Here is a 12,771-nt window from a genome sequence, read left to right as displayed (position 1 = left end):
TAAAATAAAAAAAATCTGATTATCAAAGTTTTCTTTTTAGACTTGAAGTATAACTTTTAATCGACTTGAAAAAAAAAAATGAAATCGACATCAAGACCGTGTATGTGATGCACATATGTACAAACAAACGTAAAAAAAATATGTAAGGATCAAATACATAATTTACTTTTTTGAAGTCGGTTAAAAAACTGGTTTCTATATTTTCCTTTGGAATTTCTCATTTTTTGTAAATTTTAAATTTGTCTAAATAACTAAGCGGAAGATTTTTTTTAAATGAAAAAAAGCTGACAGTGCAATTGTAGGACTTTCTTGTAATGTGGCTGAAGCCGCGTTCCAGTAAAGTCCTACAACAGTGGGTTGTTCTTGATGCACGGCTTACACACACAACTTAATTAAAAATATTTGTCATTTTATTTAATAATAATATTTTTTTTGGTTTATTTAATTCAGTGATTCTAACTAAAATGTGCATGCAATACTGTATTTAGTTCACGTGGGTGTGGTGGTACTAGCAGTGACAGTCGGCAACTGGTATAGCCGCGAGGCTTTACACACCAGGTACAGAGTCGACTAGGCGATCAAGTTCGAGACCTAAAAAAAGTATTATTTTTTTACCTTTATTGAGCTGTTTTGTGTTTTTAAGTCTTCTCATATTTTATGAATTATTCAGTACTTAAGATTTAAGTGAATAGGTCTTGATATTAATATTAAATTAATTTTTTTTGAGCTTAAAATAAAATAAAAATTAAATTAGTGTCTTTTCTTCAGTAATTTATTTCTTATTATATCTTAGTGATTGTAGATGTAATAGTTTAGGTGACTAATAAGTTACTCCCAAAATTGAGTTAGCAAATTACTCCCAAAAATGGTTAGACATTCTTGAAGGTAACTAGAACTCGTGCAGGTGTATTTTGAGATTTTAGAAATGAACTGATTACATTTTGGCTTCTTTATAAAGATAATTGTACTACAACATTCCTACTGAGTGTAGTTCTATACATGACAATTTAAGTACGTATGCCAAACCAGTGACTACCTCTTCAGTAAATGTACTTACTCTCATAGAAAGCAACTCTTATTGTTGCATCTTGTACATCAGGTGCTTTACATACATCAGAGTTATAAGGACAGCGACAGATGATTTAAGAGTGACACATTTATATACCCTTTTCTGTTATGAAACATTCATTACACATACTTCCTTTATTCCGTAGAGGAAACATTATTTTTAATATGGCTGTAATGAACAAGTAAATTCACAATGATATTAACGGATGTGTAATAAACAACCTAGGGTTGGGATTACTTTCCTTCATAAATAAAGTTTACTGTTATTTAAAAAGTTTCACACTTTATATTAATCCTAATTATGAAACTTTTAAAGAGTAATAAAACTTGCAATTTCTTTACTGTTTTATTATCCATTCTATTTGCCCATGATGTAAAATTTTGTGTATTTTTTTTTAGGTAATAAACATTCCATTCAGATCGGTAATTTATTGAAAATGCCAAATAAAAAGTTCAAAAAAGTAATAATTTTTAAAATGTTAATGAAGATTATTTGAGGACATGAAATAATGTATCCTCAGATAATAAGTAGTATTAAATTAATGTTTTTTGATATTAAATATCAAATAATAAATAGCAGAAAATATAGTTTTTTTTGTTTTTTTTTATATAACTAAAAACTAAGTTTTACTTTTAGTGAAAGTTTTAATCATTCACTAAGCTTGTTATAATATTTATTTAATATGTTTATGTATACTGCTGTTTAAAAAATATTATTACATCATAGCAGTATTTTATAAAGTCAGAATGATATTTCATGGTACAAAAATGAACTGTTAGATCTAAATTATTCCAAGAAATTATAAACATTTACCTTTATTAAACCAAATAATAGATCTATTTTCATATTAAACATTATTATCTTTCACCCTATGAGAAATAATCATATTTTGATTTCAGTTTCTATTTTTAATAAACTGGCTAGTGATCTAAAAGATAGGCTTATTTTTAATAAAATTGAAACATTTCATGTTACAGAAAATCAATATTATTGTGTTTATGAGTTTATAAATTATTTTAATATGATTAATCTTAATTATATATTGAACGAAGGTGTAATGTTAGACTTTACTTAAATATTTAGCACCTTCAAAATGATTATACTACGAGGGCCATTCGAAAAGTTTTCAGCCTAACAAAGAAAACACGATTTTTGCAGCAACAACCTGAGACATGTATGCAGGTACATTATTGTGGTGAAAGAACACTTTCTTTATGGCTAGATGTGAACGTTTAGCCTAAAAAGCAACCTTCAATCAGTCTAGTAGTAAAGCATAGTATTCCTTTACCAGGCCTATGAGCACCCACCATGAGAATCCTAAAAAACCATAGCCATGACCTTTCCTGCAAATGTAACCGTTTTCGCTTCCTTCAGCACACTTTCATCTACTCCCCCTCACTGTTTGGTCTCTGGCATGTAATGGTGAATCCATGTTTCACCTACTGCTATAAACGTAGAAGAAACTCAACAGCGTTTAAATAAGTCTTAATACCCTCAAGAAGTGTTCAGAAATGTGTTTTTAGTTGACTGTTAACAAACAGCACCCATCAAGTGGAATGTTTTTCATACCCAAAACATCATGTAAAATATTGCGGTCATTATCTATTGAAATGTTTGCAACATCAGCAAGCTTGCATACTTTCAGTTAGCGATTATTTAATACAATATTGTGAAGTTTTGTAATGATTTTGCCAGTTGTAACAGATTTTGAGTGTGCCAAGCATTCATAATTTTGAATGTATGTATGACCTCGTTTAAATTCAGCATCCCACTTTCTTACTATTGAAATCAAAGTGGAAGAATCCTTTTAAGTGTTATCTTAACTCTTTTTTATATCTGTTGAGGTTAAACCTTTTAAAATAAAGTATTTACAGCGCAAACAGGTTTTATCAATTTTTCAGAAAATGTCAAAACTGTTGCTTTACTCGATCGCCACAAACAATCATGCATTCAAAACTTCCTAGTACACCATCTAAATGATCATATTTGAAAAATATCATAGTCATTTGATTATACTTGCAAACTCTTTTGCAGGCTGAGAACCTTCCAAACAGCCCTCATATTCTATACTAAAATTATTCATTTTTTATCTTCACACAATTACATTACTGCTATTTCATGTAATTATTATTTGCATATATTTGGAGTTAAACCCTTTTTCTCTTTTAATTACTTTTCTACTTTGTAGTGCTAATCTAATGAAGATTTTTCAATGGTTTCTCTTAATCTTTCCAGGACAGTTTTTTTATCCATGAAACAACACATCTATTGTTGTTCCTCATGTGATTTATATAATGAACAGTTATGATCTTAATAATATATTTTCTTTTTTTTTGCCATGGCTGCTCAGAATCACATGAAAGGACCAGGTGAAAGGCTGAGACACTACCACTCCGCCACAGAGATTGGCTATTTATAAGCTTATGAATTTGTTCATATCTTAATATTAAATTTTTTTGTGATATATTTTAGTACATACCTAATACGATATTAATATTTATTTTAGGATGTCGAAATAAAAATATTAAAGGATATTACAAATGTCTTATCCTTGCAGAGTATCAATCATCATGACAGTATTATTAATGCTAAAAAATGAAAAGAATTGATCTGTTATTAAGTATTTTTTTTTATAACAGGAAATTTAATACTTGATTGATGTATTAGATTCAAATCGAGAATCTGTATTTATTTTTAAACAAAAAAAATGAATATTGAAAAGTGTTCTGTATATCAGACAAATGTATTCTTTTTTAAACATAAAATGTATTTCCTTCTAGTGATCTTTGACCTTTCCACTGTTGTTTTTCTTTTCTCTACATTGTATATTACTGCTAAATTGTTATTTACCATTATTTAAACAATGAAATTTATCTTCCTTTGCTTTTGTTAGTTTCTTGAAGAAAAAAAATTATTTTAATTAATGAATTTTTCAAATATATATTTTAAGTAACGTCGAACAGAAGGTTCATTAGTTACTAATAAGTGTCAGTAACATACATTGATACTGAATCGAGCAATCATTAACTAGAACTACTGAATCGAGCAATCATTAACTAGAACGATCTACAAGATGTATCTTCAACTGTTAGCTTTTTAATCTTTATTTCTCAATCTTCAAACTCCAGTGTGCTATTCTCTGGATGTTCCATTCGTTGTGAAACTGTTAAGTCATAAGGGATGTACTGCTGATCGAACTTATGATCATGTTCACAATTATGTAATTTTTATCAGTAAGTATGTGTATTGAAAAGAAGTATATTGTTTTAGCGTATTAATTACATCCGATCAGTGAACAGTAAATCTCATTCCTTTCGTATTGATTTAAGAAATATTTCATCCTCATCTGTACACCTCATCAAAGAGATGTTATAACAAATTATAGCCCCAGTATTTTTTTTTTGCACATTTGGTTTGTATGTATAAATTCTTGTCGCTTAGTTTTGATTATTGAACAATTATTTTCACAGAAGTGTACATTATTTGTATATTGAGAAAGCTTGTCTTAAGCTTTATAAGCTTGTTTAATTCCAGTTTTTTTAGTTATTTTAAATTGTGAGATATTCTTTTAATGACTTTTTTGCTCACTTTGATCTTCTGAATTGATGTAAATCTTAACTTTTACTCCTAAGAAATGTTTTTGCATATATATTTCCTTAGAATAGCATAATAAAGTATTGCTATCTTTACACAGTCTCTCTGTGGGATTGTGTGTGCATACTAAGACAAAGAAGCGAGTGAAAAATAGAGATGTTACACGAAAGTAGAGATAAGTTGTTTACTAAGGGGAAAAGAAAGTAAAACTAACAAAAGGCAGAAATAAGATTTTAAATTAAAATAAGACAAAGTTTAAATTAAATGTTTGTAAAAAAACATGCAAGCTTTTGGGTACCCGTGTATTTTATTGTGTGTAATATTATTATTTTTATTCCCTGTTGTTCTAGAAAATAGAAATATGTAAAATTGAGTTAGCTTTAATTACATTTTTTTAAATTATCGTTATGAATTTTGTTTGTTATTTAATCTTGATTGTTAGTTCTCATTATTAATTAATTATTTTTATTCGTACAGTAGATTGATTTTCTTTTCCATAAAAAATTCTTACTCAGTTCATCAAAGAGAGTTGTGCTATAATAAATTTCCAATTTTGAAATAAAGAAAATGTATCATTTTAAAATTGTTTTTTTATCAATTTAATTTTTATCTACATATAGTTGATTAAATTTCAGTTTTTGGTGAAATTAACACCAAAAAAAGTTTTTCTGATAAAATTCCTTAAATTTTTAAATTAAAAAATTGAATTTATTTAATATTTATTTTATTTTTAATTAAATTTTTTTTGTAAATGACATTTCTATATATGCAATTTTTAATTTTAATTTCATTTTGGGAGAAATGATTTTAAGAATTTTTAAATTTTAAATCTTAAGTATAATATGAAATGATATTTAATTTCAATTTTAATTGTGATTTTAATATGTAATTTGATACAAATATTTGTAAAAAGTTATGTGGAGTAACTGATGATGTCATTCATGAAAGCGCTCTTGCTTGAATGATGTAAGGTAAGTGTGATCCTACTTTATTTTATTTATTAATTCTGTATTCAGGTTGATCAGATAAATGCAAAGTACATATAATAAAGATGAAAATATCACATTACATAAACCAGATATGGTTTGTGTAATATAATAATGTTATATAAGTAAATAAAAATACAGTATAAAAAAAAAATATAGTATTTTCCATAAAATATTTTTTTAATTTTAAAAAATTCACTTTACATTTCATATTCATTTATTTTTAATGAATAAATTATTAAAAAAAAAAAATTTTTAAACTATAATTTTTTCTTAATCGAGTGAAATGTTGAGCAACACTGAAAATTCTCCATAAAACACAAATCAGAATTCTATGAATAATTTTTAATGTAATCTTGTTGGTTTTTCCCTTTAAATATCTCATGTATATTGTAGTTTGAATTGTAGAGAATTTCTCTGAAATATTCCCTTTTAACTTTTAGCTGGTGAAATACAAAGAAAGTTTTGTGTTAATAATTTATTTGTGACAGAATTCACTGGAACATTTGAACTGTTGAATTATGAAGCTTATAAATATTTATTTCTTTGCAGCTTCTAATCCGATACGGGATTTTATATCCGTTAAAAGCATTTTGAAAGTTCTTAATGTATCAAATTCAACTCGCTGTAAATATTCTTAATTTTGTATATATTTATTTTATACATTTATTATTTTCACATCATCGATCAGTCAGGTATAAAAACAAAACCGTGTTTGCTTGTTTATATTTGTTACAACATACATTTTTTTATTAGTTTGTTCTAAACATTCTACTTTAGCAGAGAAATGTAAAATTTTTTCCCAACATGAGGTCAGAAACTCCATTGTAAATTGTTTTTTTCATTTTGTAAATGCTGTAATTATTTTGTTTGCTTTGCTAAATGATAAAAGTTAAATATGTTCATCAATATTTATTATGCCTATATTTTTTTTATAGGTAATTTACAGTTTAGTGATAACAACTACATCTCACATTCTCTCTCCATCTACCTTGATTCCGTCGTTCCTATTCCTCCAAGTGTCTCTGTTACTTTTGTCATCTTCTTGGCCTTTCTTCACCTCTTTTATAAATTGGCTGCTGTTCCTATGCCCACTGTAGTAACCTCTACTCTTTCATCGGCCGGCACTGCCCATTACAGTCAACCACAGAACATATAATAATTTCTCCTACGTCTATTCTAGCTTCTTCATACAATATATTTATGAACAACAAAGAAAGTCATTTATTATTACTTAATATTATAATAATTTCCACATCTATCGGATAGATTACAAAACTAATTTCGTTTTAATCAACACATCAGTTTACAAGAAAGTGTCATACCCTTGTTTTGATGTCATTTTTAATAAATTTCTGACACGTTTAAACAAAACTTCTTACCAATTTCTTTAAAATTAAATAAACAAAGTCACTAAGTGAAATGTTCCGGTAAATATAATTCACCTAGATTCCAAAAGGCTAGGAAGTTGTTTCCTAATAAAAATAACAGAAGGAGTACAGAGAAATTATGTAAAGAGAGCACGAACTAAGACTTTCTGGATGTACAGTTTTTGTTTATCAAAGTTTCCAACGAATTTTTTTGAATATTCATAAAATATTTTAAGTATATCAGACAATAAAAATCCACTTCTACGGAACGATAGCAATTACAAACTTTGACATTTTTAGACTTTAAACAATAACTTCTGTTGATTATATGGCCAACAACTGACTATCATTTATTATTAATCCGTTTATTGATGTTTTTCTGATCAGCCATCCTGAAACATTTTACATTCTTTATCTATTACCTGTTAATATCTTACAGTTCTTAAGTTATGAACTTTAAAGTTTTTCTAGCTGTGATATACCCATGGTTTTAAAAATCGTTGAACTCCTCTCATTGGCCTTAGAAAGGCACTAAAGGTTGTACAAAGTTTAGATATATTCTTCCAGAAATAGCATAAACAAATAGATAAACTCCTTTAACATTAGTTGATTGAAAGGCATTTAAATAAATTTTTAAGAAAAAGGAGGTTCTCGATTTTTTTTTCTATAACTGTTGATTCTTTACATTTCTAAAAATGACTCATTTCAATGATTCTTTTTATTTTGTTAGGAAGTTTCCTTGATGATAAGTTACTTTCACATAAGTCCATTGAAAGAACTGTTTAGAGCTAATAATCACTGCTGTTGCTTAGAAAGGATTTTGTTGTCCGATATACCCAAAATATATTTTTTAAGATAATTATTTGGAAACTTTGGTAAAAAGAAGTGCACATCCACAAAGTCTTAGTTTTTGCTCTCTTTACATCATTTCCCTCTATTCCTTCTCTTATTTTTATTAAGAAAAATTTCCTTGCCTCTTGTGTATTGATGAACAACCTTTTTAATCATAGTGTTTTTTTTTTTTGTAGACACATCTACATTTGTCATAAACTAAAAAAAGTCAAAATAAAATATTTGTACTTTTTTAATAAATACAAAGCTTATTTAATTATAAAATTATACTTTTTCAACTGTTCATTAAATCTTGGATTTTTGAAGTTTGCGCCAATTGAAAAATAATTATTAACTTATTCTACTTAATGTCCTTGTTTATCCTGTAAATAATATGGTATTTCTACACATTGTTACTATGTTTTAATAACAGGTATTATCTGTACAGATTACACTTATTCAAACTTACATTGATGCTCTTTATTTTTTTTATTGTATATTTTTTATATATGCTCGTATAAAATGTAAAATATAGAGTAAAAATATTGATTAACATTTTATTTTATTAGTATGAACTGAACCACTTCTGTTTCTTTAAGTATATAATTGTTTTATGTTTTTTAACAGTGTTCTGATAAAAGTTTTGCATGATCCATCTAGACAAATATTCTCAGCCACTCCTTTTTTTACTATTAGAGAAGCACGACCTGACCATTCCTGGTGTAATATATATATATATATGAGTGTATGCGTGTGTGTTTGTGTACTTGTGTGTGTGTGTGTGTGTGTGTGTGTGTGTGTGTGTGTGTGTGTGTGTGTGTGTGTGTGTGTGTGTGTGTGTGTGTGTGTGTGTGTGTGTGTGTGTGTGTGTGTGTGTGTGTGTGTGTGTGTGTGTGTGTGTGTGTGTGTGTGTGTGTGTGTGTGTGTGTGTGTGTGTGTGTGTGTGTGTGTGTGTGTGTGTGTGTGTGTGTGTGTGTGTGTGTGTGTGTGTGTGTGTGTGTGTGTGTGTGTGTGTGTGTGTAATTATTTTACATTATTAGATTAACCAAAGTACAGAATCAATAAAGTAGTATGGCTTCCCTTATCACGCTACATATGCAGGAGCGCTTTTGCGATTTATTCGCATCATCAGATACATTACATATTCATCTCAAATTACGTTACAAACTTCATAAAATATAATAATTTATAACATTATTTAATAACATTTATTTATTTTATTTAATATTTAAAACCTTATTTTATTTTAAGAATTTAAATTTTTATCCAGTTAAATTAAAAATTAAAACAGAATTTAAACAAATATGAAAAATTAATTAAAATTAACATTAAAAGTTAAATTGTAAAAAATTTTATGTGTGTAAAGATGTGATGATATCAAGGCATAAAATCAAATTGAAATTAAAAATCAAAAATTAAAATCAAATAAAAGTAATTTTAAGTAAAGCAGTTATGCATGTTGTCCATTTGATTGAACGTACTTTACTATACTCCTACTAAATTACTTTACTACTAAATGTGAAATTTTAATTTTTGATTTTTAATTTTAATTTGATTTTATCCCTTGACGTCATATTTTTACATATATAAAAAATTTTACAATATAATTTTTAATTTTAATTAATTTCTGGATCGTTTTCAATTTTATTTTAATTTTTAATTTAACTGAATAAAAGGTTAAATTTTAAATAAAATAAGTAAATGCATGATAAGTTTATTATATTTTATGAAGTTTGTAATGTAATTTGTGATGAATGTGTAATGCAACTGATGCGAGTAAATCGCAAAAGTGCTCCTGCATCGTATAGTGTAATAAGCTAAGTCATCCTACTTTATTTATTTTTTACTTTGGTTGATCTATTTTTAAGATAAAATAAAATAAATTTTTGTGTATAGAATATAGGAGTATGATTCATAAAAGAATCGATTTAAAAAAATTATATACATATATATATAAAATGTATAATTCTGTACCAAATTAAATAAGACATTAATTTATTAAAAAATTCATTTACTTGACAAGGAATAATTTTTCATTCAGGAAGGAGTTATTTCTATGTTAAATATGATACAAATATCATCATGGAAGGTTTTAAAATCTACCATCTTACTGACAGTTCCAAATTTTGTTTGTATATGGGAATTACAATTTCTATTTTTTATTTCAAAAGATTCCATCATATACAGGCAAGTGTGCTACTCATTAGGTAAAAGAGAAAGGTTATCTCACAGCATTTGAATAGAAAGATGAAGGTAAACCACATGAAAACCTTGATAAAAGCATCATCACAAAATAGAGAATTATGTAAATAAAAAATGAAATGGAAGTACTTAAAGTCTACTTGCAAAATTAATAAATGTACATTGTGTCTGTAAAATAATACTGGGGTTTTAAATGGTTACAGCTTCAGAACAAAGCATTTTAGAGAGATATGAAATATAGATTAAACGAAAGAATAACATTTCAATTGTATGTGTGCGAAAACTAGCCATGCATTTTACTCATTATATTTGCGGTGCAGAGAAAGGTTCAGAGTGTGTTGTGGCTTGCTATGTGTGAGTTAGATTCACATGTTAGGTGTGAATACCATCGTCTGTACAATGAAGGCCTGCATTCATCGAATCATTGTCGTGTTCTACAGAATCATTTGCCACCGGCTGTGTCCCGATTTTGATACCACAGTCACCTGCCCATCAACTGTACCAGTGTCTTGCACCCATCATTAATTACAAAGCTAAACTAAACAGTCTAATCTGTTATTTTTGTAGGCGTCAGAATATTCTAATGTTGTAAATCAAGCGTTAACTTATGCACAAAACATCAGTTCTGAATTATCTCGGTATGGTGTGGGCAGTAACCCACATTTCAGTCAGCATTACACGAGGCAAAATTACTCCAACCTAGAGAAACTACAAGGATCTGGCCCAGCTCAGGACTGTTGACTAATCTGTGGGAACCTGGATCTGGACAGTGGAGGCAACAAGGTAAAGATCAACTTCACTGTACGGTTTGAAAAAGATAACATAGAGGAGAGCTTACCCCAGAATTAAAATAACCATTCTCCTTACTCTCACTGTTAAACAGTCACTACTATCCCTACATGCTCAAACCTCAATCGGCAGATATTAGACATTTTGATGTCACTACTGAGGATAACAGCTGTTCATTATACTATCCATATTGGTCACAATAATTGAATACAAATCAGTAATGTGATTGTACACCTTTCATGAGTGTGTGTGTGTGTAGACCATTGATGTCTGAATTCAAGCACTTTAGTAGTCCTTATTGACTTGGTTCAAGTGACGGTTCAGGAGAGATCAAAAGTCAAGAAATATAGAAATCCTGAAGGTATATTTAATTTTTTGCCTTAAAAATATTGTAGGACAATTTTTCTGTGTTACAGCAGGAAAAGTAAAAATGGTCTCATGAAAGTTTTTTCATCCAAGTGAGAGACATGATCTCCCATTAAAAATTTTAGGAGATGTTTCATAAAAACCTTTTTTAGAATTTTATTATTTTTAATTTCTGTTCATTGAAATTTATTGCTAAAAATTAATTTTTGATTGTAAATTATACAAAACTAAGAAAGTTAGAGACACCCTGTTGATAAAATTAAAAAAATTTAGTAAAAAATGGCTGATATTAATAGAGGTGTGTGACCTCTTGTCCAGTTCCTTTACGACGAGTTGTATTTTAAAACACCTTTCTTTTTTTAATTTATAATCATGTATTAGAACTTTTTTTTTGTATTTTTCTTGATAAAATTTTTATCATTTTATATTCATAAAATATTGCTTGAAAGCTGATTATTATAAGTAGTGATATAAATAATAAAAGCTACTTTGATGTTTCAACCATTATATTTACATTATTTAGTTATGCATTTATAACAACATTGTAAATTTTGGCAAAGTTTCATACGGGTTTGGTTATCCACAGCAATTGTCGGTCAAGTCTAGTTTTTATACTGACATTTTGTTCCTTCTCTGAATCTTAAATGAACTGTAAGGTATGCTTTTAACAAAGTTTAAAATTAAGATAGTAATTTCATTGTGTTAGCCTTTAGTTTGCAATGTTTCTTTTAATAATAATTTATATGAAACCCGTAATTCTACATTTATTTTGTAAACTAATTAAAGTTTTAACAAATAGTAATTTATTGTTTACATTAAAGTTTTAGATTGCTAAAATAATTAGTCTTAAAATTATTTTGGTATTGTTGCCGATCAGCTCCAGTAAGAGTTTTGTGATTACTCATGACCTACCTATAAAGTCCTGTTAAAAATATATTTCATCTATTTTACTCGTACATAATCTTAAAAGGTATTTAATGTTAATTTTACTGGTGTACTTTTCAATCTAGGGTTCAAGTAATGGTATTTTTTTCCATCAGTAGGTTAAGAAAAGATAAGAAAACTACGAGCTAATAATTATTATCTTAAAAATAGTTCACTTATTCAGAAAAGCAATTCAATCTACTATCCAATTAATTACTACATGCGGTACGTTTGTGGTTAAATATCTTAGAAATGGGCTGTAAGATTCTTGTAAAATATACATCGAAATTTAGCCTGTTCAATTTTAAATTTATTGTTACAATCACAAATTTTTTAGACATTTCATTTGAAACATTTTTGAGTTAACTCCAAAACAGAGCCTGTTTTTGATACGCTTATTCTATACGTATCCTTGACATTACGGTTTTTACAGTCATCTGGGAAGATATTTTTATTCAGAAAATATATGACTGTGATCAACAACTAACCCTCATGAATTACACAAACAATATTTACACAAAGTGAAAATTGGAGTCGGGTCAGTGTGAGTAGAACATGCATTGCGGGTCCAATCTACAGTTAATAGTGATCGTTATTGTGCTGTTTTAACAAACTTCATTGGTCGGTTAACAGAAATGGA

At 27.7% G+C, this 12,771-nt stretch overlaps 1 protein-coding gene and 1 long non-coding RNA gene across 3 annotated transcripts in view; one reads left to right on the top strand and one right to left on the bottom strand.

Moving 5' to 3' along the window:
• LOC142330084 (uncharacterized) overlaps positions 1-12,771 on the bottom strand; it is a 249,826-nt gene that overhangs the window by 51,212 nt on the left and 185,843 nt on the right. The window lies entirely within an intron of this gene.
• Positions 1-12,771, top strand: part of LOC142330087 (uncharacterized) — a 166,510-nt gene that overhangs the window by 52,814 nt on the left and 100,925 nt on the right. The window lies entirely within an intron of this gene.

This window comes from Lycorma delicatula, chromosome 9 (assembly GCF_047948215.1).
Source record: "Lycorma delicatula isolate Av1 chromosome 9, ASM4794821v1, whole genome shotgun sequence".
NCBI classification, from domain to species: domain Eukaryota; kingdom Metazoa; phylum Arthropoda; class Insecta; order Hemiptera; family Fulgoridae; genus Lycorma; species Lycorma delicatula.
Note: the sequence above shows the minus strand (reverse complement) of the source record. Positions and strands in the feature narration are given on the sequence as shown.